At 39.3% G+C, this 20,141-nt stretch overlaps 1 long non-coding RNA gene across 3 annotated transcripts in view; it reads right to left on the bottom strand.

Moving 5' to 3' along the window:
- LOC110395300 overlaps positions 919–20,141 on the bottom strand; it is a 68,754-nt gene continuing 49,531 nt past the window's right edge. For all 3 annotated transcript variants that reach the window (XR_002436319.1, XR_002436318.1, XR_002436317.1), the window contains 2 exons: positions 18,898–19,069; positions 919–10,332 (listed from right to left, as the gene is read on the bottom strand). This is a non-coding gene — a long non-coding RNA (uncharacterized LOC110395300). The remainder of the gene's footprint in view (positions 10,333–18,897; positions 19,070–20,141) is intronic.

Genomic DNA, 20,141 nt, shown 5'->3' on the forward strand with positions numbered 1-20,141 from the left:
ATTCAGCTGTCCAAAAAGCAGAGCTAGAAAACACAAAACAAAACAGGAAGGAAAGAAAAGGGTGTGTGTTGCACAGTTTGTTTCAATTTATATATTTATTTACTCTCAGTAGGAATTTTGCATGGAATCTTCTTTTTTTCCCCCTTAACATCACTGAATGGGGTTCGATATCTATGATGAGGAAAAGGCAGCTAAAAGCCTACTCTATGTTTTACTTAGAGGGAAAAAAAATCCATTACCCAACAGTTTCTCTCCAGTAGAGCTCTCATATTTCCTTACAGCCCTTGCAAAAGTAAATTTCAAACATGCTGCAGGATTTGAGTTTCCCTTTCAGTGCTCAGGTTGACCCACCTCAATGAACTTTTCCCAGGAGGGTCTGCCCTCCAGACTCTTATGCAACAGCAGTGCTGTATTACTGGCATATTTTAACATATATAATTTCAGGTCCAGGATCAGAGTGGAAAATATTTCAGAAGCAGGAATTTATTCAAGTAACACACATGTGTGTATGCATACATGCTTACATGTCTATCAAACACAGAACATATCAAATATACTTTTGCATAGTTTTTGCAAAATTTTAAACTACCTCCCTGTTTGCCCCTTCTAGATAGGCTGTGCTGGTGCGATACCCCATTCGTTCTGGACAGTTATTTTTAAGGTGATTGCAGTGCATGGTGTGTATGTGTAAAAGTAACATAGTTCCTTGCTGAAAGATATGTGCTCATGCTACTGAAGTCAGTGACTACCTGAAGTTTCATCATAACTTTGAACCACAGTAATGCATTAGAGCGTGGCTTCTTCACTGTTTAATGTATGAGGCTTTGGTTGATGCTAATCAATTTAATACTGGAGAACAGCAGAGAAAAATAAGTAGGCTGATAGTAAATAGGAAATGTACTTCGTTTTCTTCTGTAGAAATCCTGCTCCAGAACAAGATCTCCGGCTGAGACTGAACCATGACCCATTCCTGAAAACAGAGCAGGATCAGGTACTGCAGGTGAACCTGGATATGTTTGTTGACTAGTTTTGCTATCTAAACAAATCACAAATGTGACAATGCAGACCAAGTCAAGCACAACCCCATCTACATTCAAGAGCACTCAGTGCTCTGTTCCCCACCAGGCTCAACCCATCTAGACCAGGCACGTCCAAAACATGGCCCATTAGGCTGCATGAGGTTCTGGACAGCTAGTAATGCAGCCCCACAAGATCGTAAAGTTTTAACACGACTATGTGATTTTTAGAGATATTTTTCAGGAGACAGTTCTCTTTACCATCACTTAGTACACCTATTATGCACCAGCATGACCTATTTAAGATTTTTAGAGGTCCAGCACTTGAATTCCATACCCCTCAAAAAAGAATGTACGTTAATATGCTTGTAAAGTCACTTAGACTTTCTATCTACACAGTGAGAATATATAATCACAGGTTAGAGAATGAGGAAAGGTATTTGCCAATAACTGAAGCAGGGGCTGATAAGCTGAATGATGCTTTAAATTCACGAATTCATTCCTTGAGGTTGCCTTGCACATGCTATCTCAATATTTCCCTCCTACCCCCTCCATTTTATAAAAAGAAGCTGTAATAAAGTAGAATTTTATGAGTCTCCAAATAAAAACCTTCACTAAAATTGAAAACAAAACATGGACATGGAAGCATATGGAAGACTTATGAGAGAGGGCAATAAAAACCTGTCCCGCTCTTTCTTGTTTTTTTTTTTTTTTTTTTTTTTTTTTTTTTTTTTCAAACAGACCCAAAATTACAAGAGACAGATGAAGTTTGCTGTGCAATACGGTAAAGGCACATCTCCCAAAGAGATATTATAGTTTTCTTAATCATTCCTCTGATGCAAGTCAGCCTAAGAATAACTGTTCTTAAGATCCATTTTCTGACTTGCTTCTTAAAATATTTCAAAGTTATATATGGAAAAGAGATACCTTTCTGCTTTGATCCTTTGCTTAAGGGTAACCAAGCAGAAATGGCTTCCTGGCCTTTCATAGAGTTTTCTTTGGAATTGAACACTGGACCCTCTGAATTCTGTTACTAGCTTTTTAAGAGTTTTATGGGATGAAGGCAGAGGTTTTATTTTACTTATTTAATTAGTTATTTATTTCACCTTTGTTCTAAGCCTCAAAATGATTAATTCTGGTCACTATGTACACAGTTTTATTTCAATCTTTTTTTTTTCCCATAATTCCTCCCATCCTTACCATTCCCTTCTTCCAGGATAGCGTGGGTACAGGATTTTGTTTAGCTAAATGATGGAGCGGCTATTAAGGACTCTTTTGCTTTGTTTGTAAATACAATACTCCACATTCCAGACATTTCTACCAGACAGTGGCTTGGAACTGAAGACCACTTCAAGCAATGAAGTTTGGGTCTGGATCTAAATTATTGCAAAATAGTTTGAGATCTTTTTAAATTGTCCATCTCTAAGGTGGCCCAAAATTGGGGGCTAAACAAAGAGGATGTTTGTGTAACATCTTAGATCAGAAGTGAGAATTCTGTTATATATTTTGTTCTATGAGAATACTTACAGGTTCCGTGTTCAGTGCCTAAGTAAGACCTATGAAATGCTAAGTTCCATTTATAGAGGATAGAAGTGATACCAGCCATTCACAGACAGTAATCTATTGGCATAAAAGTATATTGATTTGACATTTCTGGTAAACTGATCAGTTGTGAAACGGTTAATGGAGGCAAATATTAAGTTATCCTTGTTTCTGATACCCAGGTAAAGATGTGTTCAAAATATGTGCAATAGATGGCAAGGGTTGCTCATCAGGCCCTATTCCTCAGCTGCCAAAAGCAAATGAATTCTGAAGAAAAGGTGTTAAAATGAAGGTGAAGACATTCCATATCAGAGCGAGGGAGGTGTATTCACAGAATAGACATGCTTATGGTCTTGGGAGGTAGCATTCCTACAGAGAAGCTGCTATAAAGGCTTCACGCTCAACAAATTCACTCAGGCTTTGAAACAAGAACATGCACACATAGCACATGAAGAGCATCAGAAGTGATCTGCAGTTTTGCATCTTCCTTTAGATATAATCTTGCTGAAACTCAGGAGCTCTTCCCCGAGTGACCTATGGCTTAATCAAACATTATGCAAATGTTATTCTCACTAACAAAGAAAAAAAAAAAAACAAATAAATTTTGTGCCACACAATTCACTAAGAGACCTCAGTGCCATGCTTTTTTATGGTAGCTGAGAAGAATGAATACTCTTCAGTCTTCTGTTATTACAGAGAATAGTAAAGAGAAAGAAAGAAAAAAAAAAGATATTTTGACATTTAACAGGATTCTGTCTGACTTCTATTTCCTTAGAGCTTTGAATGTCCCTAGATTTTCTGTCTTCTCCTTTTTTGGCTCCAAACCATGGTTCTCACTGTAGAATTTTTCTGAAATATTTCAAGAGATTCTCCTTGGAGATCTACAGAAATGGGGCTACTTCACAGTTTTCATCTGTTTTAGATACTTAATGTCCACACTGTTTTCAAATAAATCAAAGATAGGCCATCTGAAAAACCTCAGCTACTGAACAGACATGAACTTTACACATCTCTCAAAAGCTATAAAAGATGAACTTTAGCGGTTTATCAGGTTAATATTATTTACAAGTTAAATTTAGTTTGATGTTAGGGATTTGAAAGTAATGACAAAAGACATTTTTGTTTCATTCTACAGCTACTGCAGTCTATGTTCTGACTTTTTCAGTTCTGGAATCCATTAATAATGGATATTTTTTCCACCATAATTATTTTGTCACACAACATACTCATACTTAAGTACTGTCACAAAGAGGAATGCTACAAGGAAAATCAGACTGCCCTAAGGGTCTCTTAATTCTTCTGGATCACAATCCCAAACAAATACCCTTATGAAGGATGACACCTAACCACACTTGACCCTTCTATAATATTTTCTATAGTGGCATAAAGGGGGCAACAAATCCCCTCCTGAGACACGAGGTTCTCCCAACTAGTGTATAAGGGATCAGCACCTAGTACAGGTCTGAGAACTCCTCCCCAAAGGAGGACGGCTAGAAGAATAGCTTTGCAGACATATCCCACAATTCCCCATGGCAAATCCTGCCTTTTTATGCAGTTTATTTTGCCTGCTGCCCTGAACATCTATATTTCCCCCACTCCTCTATATGGGAGATGTAAGACAAGTCTAAACAGAGCTGTCAAGTTCTAAAATCAGCATCAAAGCTCAGTAAAAGCAAGAGAGAAAAACAGTATGCTTTGTTAAACAACACTGGCTCAGATCTTAAAGGGTTATACAATGAAAGTAATACCCCCTTTGAGTTCTGTATATGGCACACATTACCTAACATCCTTCGTCAGAACCCCACTGTTTATGAGGTGATGAGAAAAGAATACAGCTCCCTCTTGTCAGTAGGATATCTCTACTGCCCTGCAGGAAATTTTTCTCTTATGTTTCAGATGTATTGAATCTTCTGGACATTAGAAAAGCAAAACATATGCTGTGCCCTCTGGAGCCATCACCTTTCTTGGCCGGTTCATAGGTTCGCCAAGGTCACAGAAAACACTCTTTTACATCATAAGTCTTACCTTTAGGCTGTTTTACTCCTCCACAGGAATGTGAAGGGATTTGAACAGATTTATCAAAACAGAAATGGCAATATTTATGTTTGGAAGCATTAGTATTTCTAAACATTTCTTATTTCTTTCCTTCCCTATTGATACTGATTCCCAATTGCTGAGCCACGTAAAGTGATTTAAAAGTTGCTTCTCGGGGAAAAAAAAACAGCCTGCTAAGTCACTCCCCCTTCCTCTTAAATACTTCTGCTTCACTATTGGTATTAGTGCTGCCACTCTGTATGTATATAATATTTTTTAAAAGGTATTTTTATGTTTATGTTTTGAATTTGCATTTTTTGTTATGCAACTCTGTTACTTTATAGATATCAATTTTTAAGGTTAATATGAAACCTTGTGATGATCTAATCAGATTATCTATGTAATGTGAGCCACAAAATACACATTTTTGTTGGGTTCTTGATCCCAGATTACATCTTTAAACTGCAGTAAAGATGCAAAGAGGAAAAACAAATGAAAATCTTTGACTTGAAAAATACGTTCTCCCAGTAGAGCAGTCGGGCAGAGTGAAGATGTCAGAGACCTCTCCTTACACATCCTGCATGAGCCCAGCCCTCTTCAGAGCCTTCTCAAGGCTCTTCTAGGAAGGGTCACTGTGGATTTGGTCTTCTATGACTAAATGTTGGCACATTCTCTTGGCACAAAAATAACAGGTTCAGAAAGAAAAAGAAAGGTATGGTAAATAGTGCAACAAGATTTTTATTTATTTTTAAATTTTAACTGCCAGGTGAGTTATTCCACTTTTGGCCATAAAGGGTCTCTGAGTGGGCAAATCAACATCAAGCTCAACATTTGCTGGCACGCAGCAGGGCAAATGAAGCCAGAAATGCATTTGGTAATGATGTTGTTCAGCTGGGTGAGGACCTACTCCTCTATCACAGCCATGTATAAAACACTTTTTGCTGCCACTCCATTTCAGCTGACACTTTACTTTTTGCTAGATAACAGGGTGTGTCATACTCCATACTGCAAGTATGAGCAAAGAATGAGAAATACTATAGACACTGTGTTAATGTTATGGTATATTCCTGGGAAAGGGGAATGGCTTTGCAAGGATCACAGCATGCAGTCCTCACTTCAGATTATAAAAGAAAAACACCTTATGAAGGGAACAGAGACAAACTTAAGACTAAATAACAAGTTTTCTCCTGTACTGAGGCTACAGCTGAAGGAGCATAAATTCTGCTCTTCCCTCTAAGTTACTCGCCAAGAAACAAAACCAGTAATCTAGCAGCCATAGACTGTCACACAGCAGCAAAGAGATGGAGACCACCACTCGTCCTTTTACCTCAGCATAGCCCTTGCTGTCTTTCCTCAGACATACATAAAACCTTCTTCAAGGTGAGGGATCAGCTGGAGTTGGGGGTAAGGAATGGAGACACACCTGAGTTACTCAGCAAGTAAAGGCAGCTTCATAGTCCTCCATCTTGAAGAGAAAGGGAAAGAATAAGGGTGTTTTAGGCTTTAGCCAGGAAGAAAATTGGCATCTTAGCTGGTCTGCAGTAATTCAAGTGTGGGCAAATAAAATAAAATAAAATAAAAATCACTTTTTAGCAAAAAGTGACTACTATGTGGCACCATAGTTTCATGTCTGTGCTAGATGAGCACCCCAGACCAACAGCCAAATAAACAAGACACAAGTATTCCAGAAATATACACTCTTTCCTCAAAGTGATCCCTTCTTCTTTCCTTTTCATTGTGAAACTCATTCCCATCACCAGAGAGAGGCCATGTGACTATTGAGCTCCCTGGGACAGTTTCCCCATTCATGACACCATACCACAAGCAGCTTATCTTTGCAAAATGCCTGGAGGTCCATGGAGGAAGAAAAGAAAACACCCATTCCACCCTTACCACCTCCTGCTAGTGCTTGGCCAGGCTTGCAGTTCTCAGCCTAGCTTTTGCTGTCATACACTGTTTAAGCCCAAGCAAATGCCAATCCACTCCTTTTCCTGAGGCTCCCATTTATTTAAACAGGTGGGACCAGAACTGCTGTACTTACCAAACTGCTGCCGCAGCTGAACCAGCTTATAAAGTAATTCTGCTACAGGTATCAATTAAGAACAAGCAGAAGTGGTAAGGGCAGTACAGCAGTCATTTCTGGAGCTTTGGTGCTGGCAAAGTGAAAAGGAGTGCTCAGCTATTCTGTAACTTTCTTAGCTCAAAAGACCCTCCAGCCAAAAGACCATTAGCTGGAATTGCTGCATAAACTTAATAACAATCTTTTTTTCATTTAAGGCTGTCCCACCATTCTATTATCTGTCATTAATTTTCCATATGTTCCCCTCACCACCGCTCTTAGTCTGGGTTCAGTTTACAGAGTTGGATCAGATTTCTTTACAAGCCAGGACATTTGCTGGCTTGCTTACTAGCTTGAGGCCAGTTATGTTTGAGTGAGGCCCAAGCAAAACAAGGGAGATTTGGTGACTTTCCCGTGAGTAGGAACCAAACTGACAAGATCTGAGGTCGTTGTTTTTTAAGAGTTGAAAATTTTTAAAGTAATAGCTCTTTCATTAATTCTGATGATCTGAATCAAAACAAAACAAAAAACTGCTGGCTAATACTTACTCAAATATTGCAGCATCCCCCTGCTTCCTATAAAGCACAGCTTCTGGTTCTGTTGTCTTTACACTTACTGTAAGGCAACAGTTTCTTTGTTATCTATATTTTTAATCACAGATGGGAAAATGCACCAGTACCTTGGGAGAAAATAAACTGATGAGAACAAGATCAGCAAACCATTTTTTCCCACTATTTATGCTAGATAACAAAGTCCAGTGTTTGCATCTCTTTCTCTAATAAGCATCCAGACTTTGTGTAAAACCCTCCTCTAATTCAAACCTGACTTCTAGAAAGATTTCTTACGCTGTCACAGTGAATCAAGAAAAATAATTGTGTCCTTCTATCCAAGCCTTTACACCTAATAGTCACTGATATTCTAACTATATGCAGTGTTATTCCACTCTTTTGTTCTCTCTGTCTTTAGTTTTACTATTCTACATCTGAATTATATTCTAAATGCTTCTGGATAAGGACTACTGGAAATTGCCAAGAATATCTGTGAGCCTTATGGAGATGCTAAAGTAGAATTTCAAAAGCAATTTGAGACTGAAGGACCTCCAGACTTTTGACAGTCTCCCACTGCATACTCTCCACTTCATATTCACAGAAAGGAAGGTAGCAGAACCAAGGTACAGGCCAAAGGTGAGACAAAATGAACACACCAGTGCTGGATATTTCATTTCAGGCTGAGTCAAATACAGAGCAGCACACGAATATCCAGCAGTTTGAAAATATCTTGAATGAGAAGGAATTCTCACAAAACATTACATCTTATTAGGGACATACGGCACATGTGGCAGGAGAATACCCTCACATTTTTTGAAACTTGTAGGCTTTTTTTATTAGCTTCAATGTGATAATAGAACAGAACAGAATATTCAGTTTGAAGGAATCTTCAGAGATCATCTAGTTCAACGGCACTAGTGTGTGAATTTAGCTGTTCCAAAGCTATTCCTCTGGTTTTGCTCCACACATTTAAGCATTGTATTATAGATGTTGTAACAGACGGCATGTGAAAGTTACAGAAATGCTGAAAACAAATATCATGTCATCCACATTGTTAATATTAGTAGTACTTATCAAGGCAAGAAAGACCAAGGCATGGTAGCGCTAAACATTTAATGAAGTGCAGACAAGTATTCTGGTCTGGACACAAGCAGGATTTTGGCCCCACAGTGCCAAAAAATTGCTGCTCCTGACTCCTAGGTGTGTACCTGCCTGCTGGGATCCAGACCTTGGGCACTGAAGAATGCAAACATCCCAAACAGCAGCTGCCCAAATTAGCCATTAGGAAATGCTCAGGAAATTGGAATTATCTTAAGCCTCTATGGAATTTTGTTGCCTATCTCAAGTCAGAGATCTCCACCCTCCTCCACAAAAACAAAGAGAGAAGAAGGTGCTGGTGCTGCCAGCAGCTTTGCGCAATAGGACTACAGCTGGGATGCTCCCTCCCACTGCAGGAGATCTGGGCTCCATTCCCTCTAGGTATGAAGGGATCTGAATTATCCACGCCTGTGCTGAGAAATGCCAGGCTATATGTTATCCTGATCTGGGAAGTTCCCACTCTTTCCTTCCAAGGCTCTTTCTTTTGTCATGTTTAGGAAATGAACCAAAGGAAATAAACCTAATCAAAACTGAACATCATAGTGACTCCATTTTTTTTCTCTTTCACGTCTTTTCTTTTTGAAAGGGGCAATTTATTGCCTATCTGAGATTACTTACAAGGTAATAGAAACCACTTAAATACCGCACCATTGCCATGTTCCAAATTGCATATGATTCCTCACAAAGCAAATTAGAATTGGACAAAGAAAGTGTTAAATAAATAGTTGAAGAGAGAAGAATGATCACGGTCAACTCAGGGCCATGGAAGGGTTCTGCAGAACAGAGAAGTCTATACCGCGAAACCATAGGGATGCTTTTTTCTTACATTTATTTTGAGGTTTATGACATGGGTGAGAAGGGAAGGGGAAAAGAAGAGGGAATAGGGAAGAACTCAGAAAGATTCGGTGACAAAAGGAAACAGATCAGGTAGGAAAAGGCAGATCTTCAAGTCATTAGCAAAAAATGTAGTTGTTCTGTTATTATAGTTTCAGTAGGTAGGGCAGAGAGCATAGAAAGGGGAGAGGGGAACCCACACACAGAGCTCACAAAGAGCCCTGCAGAGATCAGAACTATGAGGGAACCACCAAATATCCACCAGCAGCCACTAAAAGTGGAGTTGAATGAGAAAACAGAAAATTAGGAGAGAGTTGGGAAAGAACAGTCACAAAAGCAAAGAAAGGGGAGCTTTCAAGGAGTCAGTGGGGTGAACAGCATGAAAAGCAAGTGATAGGTAAAGAAAGATGAGGTTGCAGAACAGACCTATGTATGGATCAGGAAAATCCCAGTGGGGAGTTAACTACACAATATGGGTTTCTGTGCTTAGAGACAAAAAGCTTTACAAACCAGACTGTTGGCAAAACTTCATGAGTCCCACGCTGGAATAATTAAAATAAAAGCTGTTCACTGAAGTTATTTTTGGTGGGCATGTTTGGATCAGAGAACAGAGTTGTTGAGCACCGTCTAATACATGCCAAAATTCCTGTTATGTGCCTGCCACTGCACCCTGCCATACTTGGAAATACGTTCAAAAATTGTGGTAGAGAATCCTTATTGGCTTCACACGTGAAGGACGAACTAGAGTTATGTTTTAGTTGAAGGCTGTAGTGTTCCTCAGGAGCCATTTTTCCTGGAGGGGGCCATCTTGCTCGGGCAAGGGAGACGTTTGTTCTGTGACAAACCTCAGAGTGGTCAGGGGACTGGTCTAAATTGAGTATTCCTAAGGGAAATTCCATACTCAAGAAATATCAGGAACAACAGCTTCACTACATATTTTCCAGAGGAACCACGGTGTAGAAGTCAACAAAAGGTTATAACACATGGTTACTTCCTATCTGATGAAATGGGGTGCTCATACCAAATATACTTTCATGGCTGACATGGGCTGCCAAACCAGACGATGAAGCACCAAGATCCATTAGAAAAATATCTCCCCAGTCAAGTATACCATTTTTATTTTCTTGCAGTGGAGTTCTTCAGAGAACCTTGCAGAGAAGCATGACGATTTTCTGAATATCCCTTCACCACAGTTTTTTCCCTGAAAAACATAGTATAAAAGCTGCCATAAATGTGAGACAAATAGAATACAAAAAAAAAAAAAAAAAAAAAAGTTCCAAAACAAGTATGAACCAGAAATTTCAGAGGAGGAGTGAGAAGGCACCTTTTGATTAAGGAGATATTGGGCCCAGAGCCTATCATTGCTTGTATAGAAAACTGGTTGATATCTAACTAAATTCAAACTTGTGGAAACCCAGACACTGGGTATATAGCTTGAAATGGCTGAAATAACTTTAAAGCATTGCAACAGGCATCTGCCCCTATCAGTCTACCAAGGACCAGGCTCTTGGGAACATAAAAGTAGAGCACATACCCAATTCGCTGACAGTTCTAGTAAAACCATGCCCACACTATATGCTGCTTTTCCCCTGCAGTAGATACATGCCTGTAACCTTTTTGTCAAAAATGTCTTCCTCCTTCAGCGCAACAGTGCCTGATGACTCATAGCAGGGCAAATTGCCTTCCTTTTTTTCTGAAGGTTATTTTTCCCTCAACACTGGACAATGTAGGTTGACTCTATTTGTGGTTATGCAAATACAATCTCCAGACAATAACTTTCCAAATCAGGTTTTTACTGAGAAAGAAAACAATCTGAGATGGGCTTTAAAAAAGAAAAAGTAGAGATACATATATTTGGTGTTTTTCCTTCTTAAGGCTGTGGGGAAGCTATAATTTGCCTCATACTTATTATTTAAGCAACTTAGATTTGCTTAGAATTTAACTCAGCCATCAAAGTGTTAAGTAGCACATGTGTGAGGGCTGAGACTGGGCTCTTGTGCACTGTTGTATTTCTGTCATCTGAAAGTTAAACACTGGGTTAGGAAAATCCAAATGGTGGCTTCATCATCAGAATGACAGCAGAAAGAAAAATATTTGCACTTTTTTCCCCTCTAAGTAGAGGGTTGGAAGGGAGCATTTCTCTCAAGACATTCCTTTATCCTTTTGACAGCAAGAACTACATTGCTGAGACTGTCTCCAGTCACATGTTACTAATACCCCAGCTTCTCCTGTCTAGAGCTCATGCTGCAATTATTGTTTATTTTTTCCCAGAAATCACAGTGTTTGTTGGCTTTATTTTGTGGACACCAGACTCCCTGTCCTCTATACCCCTGCAAAAATCCACGGTACTTCTATTCAGCAGGTCCCAAGAAGCTGAACAGTGGAACTCCCAAAGCAGGATTTGTACAGAGCTTGCAGAGCCAAAGTCTTTTTCTAGCTGCACCCATGTAGCTCTGCTACACCCTTCACTGTCATGGGTATGGTTTTGTACATCAGAAAAAGTGATCTTAATAAGCTCTTATCCTTTGTATTCAACATCTGTATCAGAGACTTGTGGGGTCGAATTATGACTTCCTAAAAACAACCTGGGTTCAGAAACACTCTTCTGACAGTACTTCTCACTATTTTTTTTAATAGATAAAGCTCGATAAAAACAACCACATTACTTCCTTTCAAATCCTACCTTGAAATGCTCCTTTCCCGCAATAAACCTTTAAGATCTTAATGGCAGTGTGATTAGTGCTGAACTGAGACTGTGCTGATGGATATCGCTGCCATTTGTACTCCCGTATTTTCTGTCTCCATCTTCTCACTCTTAGTTTTATGTTTAGACTGTGAGCTCTTTAGCTCACAGATTGTTTCTACATTCTCATTTTGGACAGGAGCTAGCACCATAAGCCTCCGTGCTTCACCAATATAAAGCATCAACAGAGAAGACAGCTTTCCCTTGTTTATGAATGACTGCTCTCTTCGTGACGTTTTAGCTTTTGTTACACTCAGATAGAAGGAATGTTCTCTATACAAGAGAGATGAGACAACAGTCTAAATTTTAATCTACAGTGTTCAAAATTAAGAATGATTTTCAATGCTTACCTTCTTAACTGAAATTTGTGATATCTTTTCTAAGCTTCTTTAAATGCTTTTGACATAACATGTGACATAAATACCATTTCCAAATAAATCTTCCCAATTTCTCTCTTCTCAGTTTCTCCTGCTTGAGAAGATTCAATTATGAAAGTTTCAGGGGCCCCAGATTCTGTTCTCCTTGGCAGGTCTGCAAAACTACACCAAGTCCAAAGTGGAGCTCATGGGAAGGAAAAATGTATTTAACACTTATTCATCCCATGTTTTGTTATATTCTCACCTTTCTACACAAACTTTTTAAAACACCTTGCCCCAAAAACTTTACAATGTCTGTTACCCTGTGCATCACTAGCAGCTGAAGGCCATGTCAGCTCAAGAATAGCATGGAGCCATGCAGAAACACACATGCTGTTCAGGTGCACTGCCTCACTACCAAGGGGCTGTCAGCAGAAATGATGCAGCAGCTCAGATATTGGAGTTGTCTTATATGATAAAGTTGCCAAAGACAGGCTGTCAGCTGCCCTACTTATTTTCACACTGCAAAAAATACAAGTTACTCTGGTAAAAGTTTCCATCAAAAGTGAGAGATTCCCAAGCTGGGCATTTGGAGGCTCTCGGTTCTCGCTAGCAGGGCCTGCTGCAGCTGACCTCAGAGCAGCATGCACAGCCTGGCTGCTGGGCTCCCACACTGAAACCAGCCAGCCAGTTTGCACAAGTCTCCCATTCTAAAATATGTGTAATTTATTTGAGCTGATAGAGAGGATAAGAATCAACTGTCTGTTTCCCAGTTAATAAAAAACATACAATGAGAGGAGAGCTCTGCCAGCATATCTTGTTTACCCAAAAATGTTTGGCATTAAATGTGAAATCGGAAATGAACTCATTATCTGATTATTTTCATTTTGAAGAATTAACTGCTTTGGGGGAAAGGCTTGTCCTAAACAGTCCTCTTGTATGGATGACTAATTGCAAATACATATCTGAGAAGAATACAGCAAGCCCTTGTGACTCCCAGGGTAGGATAGAGCTCTATCAATTTGGACAATAACACTGGGAGTATCCTCCCACATGATGTATTTCAAAACAGGAGGAAAAGTGTTCAAGCTAGCAACATTATGCCCATATAGATGAGAAGAGTGGAGTTTCAGGAAAGGCCATGTTCTGTCATTCTCATCCAGACAGTGTGGATAGAAATGCTTAAAAATTATTTGTAGTAGATTTGCCCCTTCCTCTCCTACAACATAACTATATGGCAGACTGGATATTTATTACTTTCTAGTCGTAAAAGTGTGTTGAAAACAGAATTCCTCAGTGGTATAAATGGGAGTGCTTCAGTGAAAATTAAGACAATTAACATTGGAATCAGATACTCATTCAAGGCTAAAAAAGTTTTAGGAAAACTTCCCACTCCGCTGTAGCACCAACCTCTGGTCACTGTGGATTAGGAGAGAACTGAGGTCAAGACAGCCCGTGGGGCTGTATCTTTTTGCTTTGTCTTCTAATCTTTCTTTGTTCCTTTCTCATCTACTTGAGCTCAGCTTTCAGTGTTTCTGGTTTGCCCTCTCCATAGCTGACTCAACAGCTGCTGCTCCTTCTAGGCTTGCTGAGTGCCTCTTCTGTACTCAAATACTTCTTTCTTTTCGTACTGGGAACTGACGCAAGTTTTGAAAAGGGTACCGTGGAGCCCTCCACTGTGTATCAGCACTGCAACTTAACGCATGTCCTCCTCTGAATATTTGGCTCTTCCTTTTCTTCTCTGACTGAAATATTCTCATCCTCACATGCCCTGTGAACCTATCTGCAATATCACAATGTGCATGTCATAAACTTCCTCTTAGCTACATTTTTTTTTTTTTCTGCCCAGCCCATCAATAGAGAGGCAAAAATACATTGATTGGTGTCCAGGGAAGTGGCAGGTCAAACAACCCAGTACAACTCTGGTCTGTCCAACAAGCCAGCATCACTTCATAGGCTTCTACCTAGGCTTCACTGACCATGCATAATATAGGCAGGGGCAGCCCAGATGCCTTCCCTCCATCTCAACCAGTACAGAGAGCAGATATCCAATAATTAGTCAGCTGAATCACTGTGCACTTGGTCCCTACTACTCAGCTCATATCTCTGCATGCTATAGCACAGATGATGCCAGAGCTGGTCCAGTTGGGAATGAGAAATCACCTTGCCTGGTTGAACACTGTTTAAGTCTCCAGAATTTTGCAGCTGCTATTTCTGATTCTTCTTCAGTCTACATTCTCCATTAGTTAGAGTACATAGGGTGAAACCAACTCCCCCAACTGCACAAATATAGGCAGCATTTTAGAACAAAAATGTATCACGGCAGATGTACATCATAAGAAAAATATTATGAAAAAAACCCTGAAAACATTACGTTCCCACCAACAAAGATACACATTCCCAGACTAATGCTGATGTGACAATTTCCATGTACTCTGGTTTCTTTCCTTTCACGTAGCAGTGCACACACCAGTGCTCGCCTTCTCTGCAACAGCTGGTCTAAGGCAGTGAAGGGTCACCAGTACTGTTCTGTTTCAGTTCCTGGAGGCTCCCTCTTCTGGCAAACTGCCACGCTTCCTGAGCAAGTCTATCTTGCCCCAGAAACTGAAGAAATATTCCCTATTTGAACTGTTAAACTTTCATTTCCTCTCTGATGTTGTCTCAGCATGAGTAGCATTTGAGAGTCTGTTTAGGTGTTTGCTCTTCTTTCCTTAAATCTCTGAAAGATCTTATTTGCACTGAAAGGGACAATTGAGCATGAACTTTGTGAGTTCTTTGGTATGGCAAATGTAAGCTTTTAAGACAAGGCATTTGAGGTTTTCTTTCCATCAAACTATAGAAAGCAATTAACCAGAAAGTGTAAACAGTTAGCAAATGTGAACACAACGGAATAGGCTGTTTGACTCTCTTTTCATTCCAAATGAAATGGAAAAGAGAGAGTAATAACATTCTCAGAGGAATTTGTCACATGTGTTGTTTGTGCGTATCTTTCACGTCTTGTTCTTTCACAGCCTGTTAGATCCTGGAGTTGAAGGCGCATTCTTCAACTTCCTTCTGTAATCCAGACCAAACCATAGCACCCATACTGAGTTTTTATCTCAGTGAATAGCAAGGGTTCCACTGCTTTATTATTATTATTGCTAATAAGTCTAATATCTTTTCTAGGAAGCTGAAAGTTACATCTGCTCCCCACATTACCAAAATCATACAGTGGTTCTGGTTTCTATCACTCTTGATGTTGCTGTTACTGACACCATTCACCACTTGCAATAGTGCTTTGAGTTTATCTCATTAAAGAAGGGAAATCAAAAAAGTGACCATCACCTCATCAACATGACCATCACTGATTAAAGAAAGCAGCTTATTAATCAACACCCAAGCAGAGGGGAGAACAAACTTGTTCTCGTATTTCCATGGACACAATGCTACCTGCAATCTTTTTGTACTGTTTCTGCTTTTTAATTATCTTAAATTAATTTGCTTTAATCCAATTTTAGATTGTGAAAGATACTACTTCTGATACTGCCACCCGCTCCCTTCACCTATGAAGAACACGAAGCCTATGAATCAGCATGGCTTCTGACAGAGTCAACTAAAGATCCCTGTTTAACTTCAACCCTCAGCCAGCCAGTTCATTTATTTCTAACACACAGTACTGTGTCACATTGGTATCTGCAGTGCAAAATGATTTCCTAACATTGCCTAGCCCTGCAGCCAGTTGTGTGTTTGTCGGTCTGCAGGGACAAATGGAGAGGAAGAGTATCTACTGTAAGTCATTGCTGTTAAAGACTGATCTACTTGCTCAGAGTTATTAGCCTTGCACTTCCGTGAGCTTTATTCTTGAATATTGCATTTTGTTTTCCTGATAAAAATATTATCAAGAGTAATGTTCATTAGGAGCTGGCATATTGAGTGGGCAGATTCCAAATATGCTTGGGTACAGGAGATGTTTTCTTATATTTTTGGGGTGGGGAGAGCAGTATGAATCAACTTTTCCATCAGTAGGCATTCCCACACTTCTGTAACAACTCAATAATATGGAAACATGGGTTGATTTCCACACTGCTGCTATTGTTGTTCAGGTTTTCTGTGTTTCTGTACCCATAAATGAATGTCAAATGCCCGGAGAAGACATTGAACCAAAGATCAAGCACACACACTATCTCTCGTAGTCTTCTTTTTTTTCTGCTGAAATACTAAAATTGAAAAAAAGATTTGTTCCTCATTATGTTGCATACTGAAATGTGCTTTTGACATTTTTGCACATAGAGTATTCTTTTGTCTGTGTTAATCAGCTTCTTAGGGAATGAGGTCTATTCAAAATATAAGGCAGAAACTTCTGTGAGAGACAAACACATTGTGATACAGAGAAGTATCAAATAAACAAATCCCATTTGTCCTCAAGTTAATTTGGAAGATGAGGATATATAGCAGAGAATATGTCAAATTCTACCATAGGCCCTTGGGAAAGTTATATTACATTAACCCAACTCCATCTGCAGCTGGGGAACTTGAGAGCAGCAGCAGAAATGGTCAACTAGCTTCCAGCTGAGTAAGCATACATTTAATACAGCAGCTTGTTTTAATAAAGCATTGTTCTATGTTATATTAAGGGTCCATGCACAGTAAGCAGCAAAAAAGAAAAAAAAAAGCCTTTGGAAAGATTAAGATTTACTGTCAGAATTTACTATGAGTGCCTGCAAAAGCCTTATAACTGGAAATCTGTATGTCTTATGCTGAAGCATCACAAATGAAGCAAAATATCAACAGAGACAAAGAGACAACATTCTAACTCTTAACCCATGTCTGAGGATAGAACTAAATAGTAAATTAATTGAATTTATACTGATGATGAGATGTGAGGTTAAGGGCATATGAAACAGATGCAATTATATGAGTATTTTAAGATGAGTACTGTTATTTTATGACACTTCAGAGTGCCCCGTCCTTTTCAGGAAAGGTAAAGGGAATGTAGCTTCTTCTAAGAAGAGATTATAATCAGTATTTGCAGATGATTAAATAACTGTAGATGGAGATAAGGAAAAAAATGTAGGGATAACACCAATATGTGGAAATGTTAATTCAGAGAAATGCATGTACACAGAGTAAATGAATAACTTCTGTCTTTCATAAGGGACATAAATGAAGGGTTTAAAAAAAAAAAACAACATAGAAAAGTCTTTTGGAAATATCCATATGCAAGGAAGATTGCAACCATATGAGGTGTGGCATTGCCATTAAGGACACTTCCGAACACACACAATGGCTACTCTCATTAGCCTTGATGAGAAGTTTATCAGAAGCATGTCATGTTAGCAGCCCTATCACAGTAGCATATGTGTTGCACAGATGAGAGCTGTCATAAGATGAAATTCAATTTGGAGAAGGACTTCTTAGTGTTAGACCAGACAATAGCAGGTTCCAGCTCCAGTAGGTGGCCGTGGTGGCCCAGAGATATTAAAACATTGGCACAGACTGTAGGTCACATGTCCATTTTTACTTTTTACCTATTTGTGCCTCCAGGCATCCAACACTGACATCCTCAGCCCTTTCTGGTCCCCTGTACTGTCTGAATTTATAGCTGCAGTAGAGCAAACCACTTGATGTCCTGTTCCCAAGACACATTGTCTCTGCCCATCTATGCTGCCCATCTATGTTTAAACAGCAAAAAGTCTTCCCCAGATCTTTGTACATCAGTCATTTTTTTTGTACTATCAATCATTTTATCCCCCAAGTAAGATATAGAAACGACAGTGTGACTCTTCTGGAGAGAAGCTCTACAGAATTGCATGATACACTGATTATGAAAGGAGGTACTTGTACTGAAGCACAGCCTTTAACAAAGTGCCACCATCTGCACTGTGTCGCAATAAATGTTCCTCTCATTGATGCTCACTTGGATTCAGATATGAAGACGAATAACCATTACTTCTCCTGCAGTGTAGCTGCAACTCTGGAATTGCATAATTAGTATATTGTAGCCATCCTACCACAATATGGGGCCTTCTGATAGATTTTGTGAAATGAAGAGGGCTGGGTCTGGCTGATAATTTGGGAAAGAGATGACAGGGGAAACCCCCAGCCCAGCAGGAATTGGTGTTTCTAAAACAATAGCTGGAACTCTGAGTCATTGCTAAAGCAATATTCAAACAAGAGTATCACAGGACACGCTGTACTGCAAAAAGAGACTGCTTCTGGATAAGCTGCACACATGGAGACCTAAAAAATGTTCAATTTCAAAAAAATTAAGAATCCTTATATGCGTATTTCAGGAATGAGATCAATACCCCCAGGGTGGTTTTAAATTTGGTAATTACATTTTGTTAGACTCCAGCAATTTTCATTGGATTTTAGTCCATTCTACACTTTTCTGTCTTTCACAGTGGAAGCAGTACTTCCATAGTAGTGCACCTTAAGCACTATTAACTAAAAATTCCCCGTATTCACTTAAATATAGAAGATAAATGCTTTATTTCCTGACTTAAGCCTCATTATCATGCAGAAAGTTTGAAAACCCAGATAAATATGAAGAAATTGAGTCCAAGAGCTGTAGGATTTATTGAAATGCCATTAAAAAAATGATCTGTTTGAGGAAGGCAGACATTCTGATTACACATGTAGCATGATCACAAAGCCAGGAGGAAAAGCGAGAAAAAAATGAGCTCACCTGTCTGCCTAGGGCCAATCTTTCTGTTTTTTAATGCAGTTCTTGGTCTTACTACCTGAATGAAGTCATACTTGGAGAGAGCATGTCCTCTAGGTCAGAGCCGTAGTCACAAGACTGCCTTTTCTCTCTTGCCACAGAAGGTTTTGCATTTCAGGAGTTGCTAGAATAATCCCTGCAGAAGGTAAACAAGACTCTGTTCACTGAACATAATAGAATATAAGATTTTAAGGGAACACTGAGAACTGCAAAACTCTTTACCTGAAAAGCTCAGTTTGAGGGAAAGATATTATTCGTTGCAGAGTTTTAAAAAGGAAAACACGAACTGAGTCAAACTATTCCAAAGCCAGGACACTTTATGCATAATCAGCTTAATAAATGGAAAAATGTGTAAATCCTGTCCTTCCAGAGCATTATAAAAATGGTATTACATAGGAGATTGATTTCCAGAGCTCCCAGGGGTATGCTCTCTTCTCCTGCTGCACATGTCTAGGCACCATTAACACTGTTACCAAGGGGACAATATACATGTCAGTATAAAGTACATGATCACAACCTTCTGAATTACAACCCCCTAATTAGCATCCCTGTGTCAATTATCCCATTCAGGATGTCAAATATTTCACAAGGATTAAATTTCAAAATACTCAGAGACTCTGATATATAAAGTCCCAAATGGCTGCTCAACATATATTAATGTTATTGTATCACATATAACAGGTAAAAGATTAAAGTCTTTCACACACTTCTACAGTGGTTAAGGTACCACAGCTGCATCTGTGTACTTCACTTGTGGGGTTGCCTACTGTTCAAAAAGGGGAGAAAGAAAGGTTTCACATTCTCAGCCAGCATTTTATTTTCCAGAATAGTAACAACAATGTAATTCAATACCCACACTAAGCCTCTGACAAACTGAACCCCAAACTGCAGGGTAGGGGAGAGAAGGAGAGGAGAAAGAGTGGGTTCTGCTGTGCCGACATCAGAGCAACCTTTGCTTCATGGCTTATGCCTCGCTGTCAGCAGGCAAAGAATGCACACATGTGCAGCCACGGCATAAACATATCCATTTGGAAGTGTTTTGGCTTCCAGTTTAAATCACGCTTCCTCTAAAAAATCTGGCTTTCTCAATATGCATTAATATTCCATTTGTAAAACAAACTTGGCCTTAGTCTATAATAGGATGTAGATCTCCAGGTGAGCAAAATAACCTTGGGCTGATCCAACAGGGCAGAAACACACACCTAAAT

This window comes from Numida meleagris, chromosome 3 (assembly GCF_002078875.1).
Source record: "Numida meleagris isolate 19003 breed g44 Domestic line chromosome 3, NumMel1.0, whole genome shotgun sequence".
In the NCBI taxonomy this organism is placed as follows: Eukaryota; Metazoa; Chordata; class Aves; order Galliformes; family Numididae; genus Numida; species Numida meleagris.